This window comes from Pseudorca crassidens, chromosome 10 (assembly GCF_039906515.1).
Source record: "Pseudorca crassidens isolate mPseCra1 chromosome 10, mPseCra1.hap1, whole genome shotgun sequence".
In the NCBI taxonomy this organism is placed as follows: Eukaryota; Metazoa; Chordata; class Mammalia; order Artiodactyla; family Delphinidae; genus Pseudorca; species Pseudorca crassidens.
Window position 1 is genome coordinate 19,867,344 of NC_090305.1, and position 11,250 is coordinate 19,878,593.

The 11,250-nt window shown below is 41.5% G+C and overlaps 1 long non-coding RNA gene across 2 annotated transcripts; it reads left to right on the forward strand.

Moving 5' to 3' along the window:
• The first annotated feature begins 476 nt into the window (after positions 1–476).
• LOC137232980 (uncharacterized) lies at positions 477–5,175 on the forward strand. Of its 2 annotated transcripts, none has more exons than XR_010947262.1 (3): positions 477–616; positions 1,935–2,163; positions 5,106–5,175. It is a non-coding gene; the product is annotated as an uncharacterized lncRNA (long non-coding RNA). The 2 variants fall into 2 exon arrangements; XR_010947261.1 differs by lacking the exon at positions 5,106–5,175 and adding an exon at positions 3,829–4,152.
• The last annotated feature ends 6,075 nt before the right edge of the window (positions 5,176–11,250 follow it).

The following is an 11,250-nucleotide window of genomic DNA, read 5'->3' on the forward strand; positions in this document are numbered from 1 at the left end:
GGGGCTGCCACAAGAGAAGATGGAACCACCGTCAGCGGTGAGGAGTCAGGGCACAGAGGCAAACTTCCTCTACTGTCTCATTGTGGATTTTCCCCCCAGTTCTATTTCATATTTATTAGGTCATGTACTGAGCCCCTGAACCTGCTTCTGTTTGCCCACAGACTTGACAAATTACAGCTCAAATTATTTAATAAGACTAGAAGTTTTCAAATTGATTTTTATAACCATCCTTAGATACTGGAGGTAGATTAACCATCTGGAATTTCTATTTAGACATGTAACAGCAACTTCAGCTCAGACAAATGAGGACTCTGAGTTGGAAGAAATCCTAGAGGCCACTTAGCCGAAGCCTCAACCAAAGAAGGAATTTCCCTTTAAAACCCTTGGCTGGAGACCAGCAGGCTTCTGCTTGCAACACTCCCCCAAACTTGCTTCACCTTTAGTAAATACAATCAGCAACTCACATATATACTTCCGACATCTAAGAACAAGACAGATGCTAAGGGTCTGACCACCTTCTCGCTCAACGAGAATAGAACATTTGCAAATGGAAGATTTGATGATAATATGGCACAATTGCAAAAAGAAGATCTGGAGGACAAATGTGATTGCTCAGGTAAATATATCATTTTCAGTTTGAAAAGAATAACCACCTGATGAGGAATCATTATGAGTTTTGAGAGCTGAAACCAATTTTTGGTGAAGGGTGAGCATATATAAACAAGGCCACAGTGCTTTTGGAGTCATTTTCTTTCTGTCTTTGACTCTACACCAAAGCATTACTTCCTTTTAGAAATTATATTAACAGTGTTATAGAAAATTTAGGAAAAACATGCATAATCCTATATACAAATACACTTTTCCTTTTGCATCTTTCTTCCCAACCAACCTTTGTCTGAATACATACATAGTTTGACACGGATGTCATCAAAGGGTTCATATTATTTGATTTTGAGGAAGATACTCTCGCTTTGTTCCTAAATACTCATTTCCCCATTTTTTTAAAAATAAAACCCTGATCTTGCTTCCGAGTGGCAATGTGCCTGGTCCGAGGTAATGAATCAGATTTGGTAAACCAATTGTAATCATCCTGCTTCCCGTTTTTCCTTACAGCTAGGGGGTAATCTGTGAACCAGCTTTGGCAAAAGAGACATAGGGAATGCCTGCTGGGAGTGCTTCTGGGAATGTTCTCACTTTCATCATAAAAGGGAATTCCCTTATCCCTTCTTCCTACATTGATCAAAGACATGATGGCTAGAGCTTTGGCAGCCATCTTGTGACCAAGAGGAAAAGCTCAGGAGAATTACAGGGATGTTGGCTTTGAACAAATACTGAAATTGGATTTCTTGGTTTATGAGAAAAATAAATTCTATCTGAGCCACTGTGGTTAGGCTGTCTATTACAGCTGAATATAATTCTAGCTGATGAAAGCATTTTATTTCTACTTAATTTCTTAATTATTCTTTGCAATAGGTCATAACATTTAATTTTGTTGATATGCTATAATTTAACGACATTGTTTTATTGTTGAGGATATAGGTTGTTTTTAGTTATTTGATATTACAGACAACACTTCAACAAGCATCTTTGTGCATTTAGCTTTTTATTTTATCAATAATGTGTTAAAGGCTATGAGTATCTTGATGGTTCTTAAATTGCTTTTCCGAAGTATTATATAAACGTACAATGCCTCCAAGAGTATATAACTAAATTAATTTCACCATAATTTCATCAGCAATGGGTCTTGCCATTATTTTTTGGCTGAATTTTTTAGGTATAAGATGCTACTTCAAGTTTGCTTTAATTAACAGCTCAGTTTTAATAGGAAGAAGTTAGTGATTTGTGTAAAATGGCTGAGAACTAGGCCAAAGCTGTCTGTGAATATGCAGGCATCTGGCCTCCCTGTCTGAATCATCTTCTCTTTTTATTATGAGGGCTGTGCTGGAGTGCAGGATCCCAGCCTTGATTGGCCTCTCAGCTCTGCCACGTGTCTTCCCTCTGAAGGGGATGCTCAGCCTGGAAGTGCACAGAGACCTTCCCTGACATTCATTGTGGCTGCTGAGGAAGCCGGGGCCCCAGCAGCAGGATCTGCTGAAGAGGCAAAGGATGGTCCAAATGAGTCCATGAGGACGGAGGAGAACAGTTCCAGAGAAGAACCATTTGGTAGGATCCCTCTATATCCTCAGCGGCAGCATGGGGGGTGGGTGGGACAAAGGGAAAGCAGCCCATGGGCAGGCAACTGGGGGGGAGGGAGGGGTCTGGGCAGCTATACCTGGTCTGGGAGCTGGTAATCCCTAAAGCCTAATCTACCCCCTTGTATGGTTTGTCATCTTCTAGACTCTCTGCCCAAGGAGGGTGAGCTAAGCAAGCTTGGGGGTGAGGGTTGCAGGGCCACAGTGCTGCACAACCCCAGGGGGCACTGCTCACACAGACTACAACACACGAGGCACCCCCTGCTCAGTTACAGCTATCAAGTATGACGAGGATGAGGTGATCGTGGTGGACTCACCTTCTCACATCACTTCTCTGCTTAGAAACCATCCCTGGCTCCCCTTGTCTCTACAGTCCAAACCCTGAACATAATGTCCTTCATGACATGGCCCTACCGACTCCCCAGCTCTGTGCCACGTTCCCCTCTTCCCCACCACTTTTCCTGATTCCTTTAACATTGGACAGTCCAACCATGTGGATGTACTTGACACACCCAAACACCACCATTTACTCTCAACACCCAGCTTGGAGGCTGTCTTCTTCGGGAAGTCTTTCTTTCAGTGCCCCAGGGAAGAGCAAGCCATTTCCTCCCTTGTGAAGTACCCCCTGTGTGACCCTGGCACGTTGCAGTTGCACAGACTTCTGTTCTAGCACTTACTGTATTGTATGTAGTTCACTTCGCTGTTGCACTGTGAGTTCCCTGCAAGACAGAGCCCTCAAACTTTTCAACTTTGTGTTTCTAGCACACAGCATAGTGCACAACTGGACGCAGTACACAACAGATGCTTGCTAAATTAATGACATTTTATGGATCTAACTTGTTTTGGAATAGAACTCATTCTTCAGCTGCAATGGTATATATGATCAAGAGACTACAAATGTCCCTTCTTAGTCTCATTGTTTCAATTGCTGGATCACTAGCAAGGTTGAATTCCGGTGGTTCTCAAAGTTGGTTACTCATCAGATTCACCTGTGGAGCTTACAAACACACCCCCTCCCCCCCCAATAAGCACAGAACAATTAAATCAGAATCTCTGCTGGTAGGAGGCAGGCATTTGTGCTTTAAGGACCATCCCCCCGGTGATTCCAATATACAGCCTCACGCTGAGAACCACTAGCTTAAACAATCCTGAGCAGTTAGTTAAAAAAAGCTTTTCCCGTGTGCCCCCCATATAGTACAATATAAGCCCTGTGTTAGGCATTTGGAAGTGGGGTGGGAGGTGGAGTTTGCCCCTAAGGGCTGGAAGTGGGGTGGGAGGTGGAGTTTGCCCCTAAGGGCAGCCTCAGAACTTCTATATTAGTCATAGTACCTGCCCTGAAGAAACTGCATTCCTTACAGTTGCAAGAGACAATAGAATATGGTCTAAGATGGTATCTAAATTGTATGGTTTAGATTCGGGTTTCACAACAGTGACGCTTTGGGTTAGATAATTCTTTGTAGAGGGAGGCTGTCCTGTGCACAGTAGGATATTTAGAAACATCTTTGGGGCTGTATCCACTCGATGAACACCCCCGTCTCCAGCACCATTTATAAAAATCAAAAATGTCTTCAAACATGGCCAAATGTCCTCTGGGACTAAAATCATTCCTTATCGAGAACCACTGATTTTCATTTAGGCGTTGCAGTTGAAGGAGACCCAGATGATTGGTATGCACATTAAAGTGAGAGACAAGCACCATTCCAGAGCATTGGTTCTCAGCGTGTGGCCCCGGGTCAGCAGCATCACCTAGGAACCTGTTGGACATCTATATTCTTGGGCCTCACCCCAGATGTACTGACCCCCAAACTCTGTTTTAATAAGTCCTCTGGGTGATCTTCACGCACGTTCAATTTTCAGGTGCACTACTAAATGGTCTAAAGAGGGATGGAAGATTGAAAGCTTCGGAGCAATCGGAAAATTCTTCAGAGTAGAGCTTGATTGGGGGTTGGCCGGGAGGGTATTACACGTGAAGGAAACAGCATTGGAGAAGGATTTTCAGATGTGTATTAGCCTTTACTCTGAAACTGCCAAATCCCTCATTTTCTCCCTTAATTTTTTTAAACTTCTTCAATCTGTTTGCTTTCTTGAATTTGGATTTAAAACCATTTCTCCTGCACTTTGTACTCTGTGATGTGTTCGTCAAGTTGTTCAAGTGATTCTTTGAGAACCTCAACAAAACAGAGGATCACTTGCAAAAACACAGGAGTGTGTTTTTGAAAAGTTGTGTGTAATCAAATATTTACCTTCAGACATATGTACAAATCACTACATATTTATAAATGTATTTCTCATTTGCAGGGATTTTGTATTGTGGACCATTTTTATACAGTTAATAACAATCCCCTTAATTTCTACTTTTAGTGGATTTCAGATCTAATATCCCAAATCTATCCTCAAACCCGCAGCTAGAGTGAGATTTCTAAAAACCCCAATCCCTTCATTCTCTTACTTAAAGCCTTTCAGTGACTCCTTATGGGCCTCAGATAAAGTCCAAACTCATTATTTTTCACAAGACCTTTCACTACCTAGGCTTACTTTCTAGTCTCATCTATAGATTAAATTATGGGCAAAAAAAATCCACGATGAACAAAATATCAAAAATGTAGGTAGAGACAGGCTGTTGATGTTTGCTTAGTGACCTCTGTTATTGTGCGATGGGAATTCTAATCAGCCCAACCTTGGCCAGGGGAGGCGGTGTCATGAGGGTTGACAGTGGCCTGTGACCAGATTGGGCAATGTGGGACTTCATACGTAGACATGTTTTCTGACTGTAGAGATTTTATTAGCTTCTTCCACTTGATTCAACCTGTGGAGCACTTTGGGGTAAGTGCGTAGAAGGGTGCATATATACATACATACATACATACATATATATATATATATATATTTTTTTTTTTTTTTTTTTCGCTTCAGGCTCCAGTATGGCTGCACATGGCACTGAATCAGAGTATCACATCCTCCTATTTGATCTGGGAGATCCAATGAAGGCTGATCCGGGATCCCTGGGGACAGTAATATGCATGGTGGGGGGAGAAGGTCAGCTACCTTGCTCGGATTTTTAGCTCTAAGTGAACCTTGAACCACCCCCCACTGCCCCTCAGCCACACACCCCCCGCTTTGTCTTTGGGACCCAGCCTCCCAGACCATTTGCATAACCGCAACACCATGGTTTCTCCCAACTCTAGTCCTTTGCACAAGTTGCCTCTCATGCAGAGAAGGTTCTTACTGGTGTCTTTTTGCTGGGCGAACTTCTACTTTCACTTCACTCTTGATTAGAGGTTGCTTCCTCTAGAAACCCTTTCCTGACCCCCAAAGGCTGCAAGACTAGGTTAGGTGTCCTTCCTGTGGGCTCTGCAGCACGCTGCACGGACCACATGTACTTCATTCACGGCTCCCCCCAGTGTAAGCGTTCACGCATCTCTCTCCTGAACTGGACTGTTAGGTCCTCAAGGGCAGGATTGTATCCTGTGTACTCTTATATCCCCTGAGCCTAGCCCAGTTCTGGACACAGAGTAAATGCTCAGTTAGCCGTTTATTAAATGACTAATTAAATGAATTAATACCTGGGTTGAGGGGCTTTGAATCTAAAATAAACACCACATTTCTTCCCCCAAAATTAAAAGTAGTTAGCAATGTCGCACTACATTGTATTGTTAAGTACAGTCAACCTTTGTTTTCTTCCAGTGCTCTTTTCTTCTCTGTTCTTTCTGGGGCTTTGCGTCTCTCTGTGGGAGAACAGCAGGCATCACCCAGGCACCTGGCGCTGAGCCTGGTGCGCTGAAGTCCAGGCACCGCACGCCTCCTGCATCAGCAGCAAAGAAACACTGGCCCTCAAACACCCTCATAGCAGTGCTTTCTCCAGAGAAAGACCCATGAGTCAGAGACATAGAACATGCTTTCTATAAAACCTGCATTAGGCATTATTTACCACTTCTGTAGAGGGGAACCAGTACAACATGTTCAGGAAAGGGGCTGCCAACCTCGGTTTTTTTTCAAATATAATTAAAGATATTCCCTAGTGTTGGCTCACCTAGAATTCAATTAATTTTGAGCATGTGTGGGTGGGGAGGGGAGTGGGAATTGGAGGAAGGTGGTGAAAAGGTACAAGCTTCCAGTTATAAGACAAATAAGTACTAGGGATGTAATGTACAACATGATAAATATAATTAACACTGCTGTGTGTTATATATGAAAGTTAAGACGGTAAATCCTGAGTTCTCATCACAAGGAAAAAATATGTTTTTTTCTATTCCTTTAATTTTGTATCTATATGAGATGACAAATGTTCACTAAACTTATTGTGGTAATCATTTCATGATGTATGAAAATCAAATCATTATGTCGTACACCTTAAACTTATACAGTGCTGTATGTCAGTTATATCTCAATGAAACCAGAAGGAAAAAATTTTGAGCATGTGCACATGTATACACAAATATGCACATATGTACATGTAAACCCATATATACACATGTGTATCTGTAGATGCTTATATATGTACTTATGCATCTATGTATGTCTATGCATACATGTGTATATATAGCCATATATAGATACGCATATGTTCATATATAGTTATACAGATACAAAGATTATATACATATTTATAGTCTTGTAAAATTTTAATAATTTAGGTCAGGAGTCAGCAAACTTTTAATGTAAAGGGTCAGATGGGCTTTGTGGGCCACACCATCCTCTGATACAACTAGTATTCAACTCTGCCATTATACTGTGAAAACAGCCATAGACAGTATGTAAACATATGAGTTTGGCTGTGTTCCAATAAAACCTTATTTACAAAACAGGAGTGGGTTAGATTAGGCCCACTAGCCATAGTTTGCCAACCCTCTTCTTAGATTAGAGATGTGATTGGAAAACTTAGTAAATGGCATTTAACACAAAATTATCTAAGGTTTTGATAACCATATAATGTAGTTATTATATTCTCATATTGAATACTATGACAAAGTACAAATTCTATGGATAAGAACATAAAGTGTGTTCTCTGGTTAGCAGAATTTAAATCCATAAAAACTATGAGAACAACTACTGTTAAAAAAGGATTTATCCAAAGCACAAGTATTCTCCATTTTTCGTCTTTAATAATTATAATAATGTTGTCCAGCATCAATACTTTAAAATGCTCTGTGAATCATCCATATTTCCTCATCCATTCAGCAAGCTCTCTGGAAGTGGATGCTTTTTGATTTCCTACATTTTCCATAGAAAACAAAATCTAGGGACTTCCCTGACAGTGCAGTGGGTAAGACTCCGAGCTCCCAATGCAGGGGGCCCGGGTTCAATCCTTGTTCAGGGAACTAGATCCCACATGCATGCTGCAACTAAGAAGTCTACATGCCGCAACTAAGAAGTCCACGTGCTGTAATTAAAAGATCCCGCATGCTGCAACTAAGACCTGGCGCAGCCAAAATAAATAAATAAATAAACATACCAAAAAAAAGAAAGAAAACAAAATCTATATTACATGTTTCCCCCCTACAAGTCCTGAAAGAACCTGCAATAGCAACAGTGTCCTTTAAAGGCAACCTAATCTTTTAGACATACGACATTTTACCCCTTTCTGGCTCACATTCAATTTTTGTCACACAATCTCTTGACCAGAATAAAAGCAAGGCACTTTGCTCTACTCAGCACAATATCAGTCAGGAACACCACATGTAGAAGTGACGGTGGGCACAGGAACCTCCCCTGTGTGCCTGGGGTGAACAAATGTCATGCAAGAAATGACTGAGCCTTGTCCAGTCTGAGAAAGATGTAACAGCCATCCTGAAATGAGGTGTGTGGTTAATTGCACTTATAGCCAGCACTGCCTTTTGCAATTTACCAAAGATTCAAGTACAAAAGTGACTGAAGACAAGTTCACATGGATTACAGCTCCTGTGAATTTTTCTGTGGTCAAGACATGAACATTCAGAACGCTTTGCCATTTGCTGTTGTTTTCACTGAGCAGATTAGACTGTAGGGAGGAAAGACTGGCAACTCACTTCTTGACCTTTGAGGTAAGGTTGAGTCTTTAAAACATTCTAAATAATTTTTCCCAGAACATGCATTTCTAAATCACAATACTGATCATTTCGCAATTGAGGAACAAAATTAAGGGAATATATTTTGACTTCAGACTTGGAGAGTATCATTGCATAAGAGATACCTCAGTATTTATTTTTATGGAACTCTTCCCTCCACTCTTAGTCTACATAAACTATGAGTTTTCTTTTTTTTTTTTTTTTTTTGCGGTACGCGGGCCTCTCACTCTTGTGGCCTCTCCCGTTGTGGAACACAGGCTCCGGACGCGCAGGCTCAGCAGCCATGGCTCACGGGCCCAGCCGCTCCGCAGCATGTAGGATCTTCCTGGACCGGGGCATGAACCCGTGTCCCCTGCATTGGCAGGCGGACTCTCAACCACTGCGCCACCAGGGAAGCCCAACTATGAGTTTATCAGAATTAACGTACCATAGTTACTATCATTGTCTTTAAAGGTAGTGTTACCTTTTATTCCAAGTCTAATTTTTTTATACCTTCAGTAGAAGGCATTCTTTCTCCAGTCTCAGATTTTTTTGAACATTTCTGATGTTTATTTGTTCAACCAGTATTTCTGAATTCATGTTAAATGTTAAAAATATTCTAATAAATCTGACCTCAGAGCAGTTATGGCCACTTGCCACTATTCTTTCATCTGCTAGGTCACTGTGAGAATAGATAAAAACTAGAAGCAGCTGCAGTTGTATCTTAAAAGTTCCAAGTATCAATAGACAGTAGTGTACTTCTTGGGGCTGTGAGCAACACACAGTGAAAAGGAGTAACTGAGTAGAACTAAGACAAGGGAAATCGGGGTCGTGATGTGTCCACTGTCTCAGCCTCCCATGACTTATAGATGATTTCTGAATATCTCAAAAAAGCAATATATCTGTCAAATAGCTAAAACCACAGTGATACTCAGACCCCAGGAAAAGAAAGATGGAAATTAAAATCTCACGGCTGATAGGATCTGGTTGTTGAATGATGGAGATGAAAAAGAAAGAATGAACTGGCTGGTGAGCACAGACAGGCTTTAGACAACCAAAGTCATGTAATTAAACACCACATAATCAGAGGCGAGCAGAAAGTCTCTTTATATCTCATAATACCTGCCTCTTGGTCCCAGCCCAGCATTTCCATATCAGTTCTATTTTGACGGGATAATAGCTTCTCCTTTATGTCCAACCACTCACCACTCATGCTGGGCTTTTCTCCACCTCCCTCCCCCGACCCAGGTTTTCTCCTGCCAAGAAGGGAGATAAGTGTCTGCAAACAACACTGGTTTGACAGTCATTTGCATCAGGAAAATTGCCTGCATCCCTGCTCAAGCCGGCCAGAGAGCTCCCATCATGCAAGAGGCCACCCAGGTCCTGTTCTCCTCCCCCCACCAAGTGGAAGCCAAAAATTGAAGGATACCCTTTTAGAGTTTGCATGGGCTGTTTTTGGAGAGAAGCCATGCCCACTTTGTGTTTGGCACCGTGTGTGTGTGTGTGTGTGTGTGTGTGTGTGTGTGTGAGAGAGAGAGAGAGAGAGAGACAGAGAGACAGAGACATAGAGACAAAGACAGAGAGAGAATCTTCTGTCTTCAAAAGGAAACAAAATGTTTTCCAGTTCCTTCCTTAAGGTGCTTTAGTATTCTCACATTTTAATTTCTTCCTTTGGATTGGTATAATTACCATTCAAATCTGTTATACTCCAAAAATAAGCTAATTCCCCAAATCTATTCATACAGCCTACACACACACTCCGCTATTATCCATTCCATTATGTCCAACATCATGGTATTCATTCGTGAACTCTTCCACCCTTAAGCCATAGCTGATAGCTTTGCACAAGGAGAATTTCCCTGCTTATTTCCCAATTTGGTGCTAACAGGACCTGGAGTGCCTACTCCTACAGCTATTCCTTCACACGGTTCTGTTCACCAGAGGTTGATGGAGACCCTGGAATTCTCACCTGCAAAGGCTGAACCTGACTGGATTGTCCCTAGACTCAGGCCAGGTTCCACCTCAATCAAAGCAGGTATTAGCTCACAGTGTTCATGTACCAGATTACAAATCAAACCCATTAGACAAAACTCCTCACTCATCTGTAAAGTGTCACAGAGCCACTGACCTGCACAGTTCTTTATATCATTTATACAACAATCATATTTTGTGCTCTCATTTTCCTACCTGTGCATGTGCAAAATATGCCTAAATAACCAGTGTTTCTAATTTTCCACTTGAAAGAAGCATAAGAAATCTATGTCTTATCTTAATAAATAGAAAAAAAAATCCTTAACCATGAACAGAAAGTCAGAAAACAAGCCTCTGATAAGAGGAGATGAAGAAAGCATGCAGGACTAACTTAGCTTCTAGTAACTGTGACAGGGAATTTTAAAAATTCCAAGGGGGATTTCAAAACTAAAACCTCTATAAACATGTTTTTTCACCCATTGAAAAATATGCTATCATAGAGCTCTTCACCTGCTTCTCCTCTTAAATTTGCTATTTTCTTCATGGTTAGTGAACTCTGGGGTCCCAGCCCTTCCTTATACAATGTAGTGTTCCTACCAGGATGACTCACTAACCTGGTGCTATGATCTGAATGTTTGTGTCCCCTGAAATTCCTATGTTGAAATCCTAACTCCCCAATGAGATGGCATTAGAAAGTGGGGCCTCTGGGAGGTGCTTAGGCCATGAATAGGATTAGTGAAGAGATCCTCATCCCTTTTTCCATTTGAGAACACAAGAGGACACACTACCTGTGAACCAGGAAGTGGGCCCAAACCAGACATTGAATCCGCCGGCCCCTTGATCTTGGACTTTTCAGACTCCAGAACTGTGAGAAATAAATTTCTGTTGTTTATAAACCACACAGTCTATGGCATTTTGTTATAGCAGCTTGAACTAAGACACTTGTTTAAATGTTTTCAGATGATAAAAGCAACAGAACTTCAGAAAGTGAACAAAATGAAACTCTGTAATTCCATGCCCAACACAAAACTGCTTTAAGTTTTATATATTCCCTCTAGACCTTT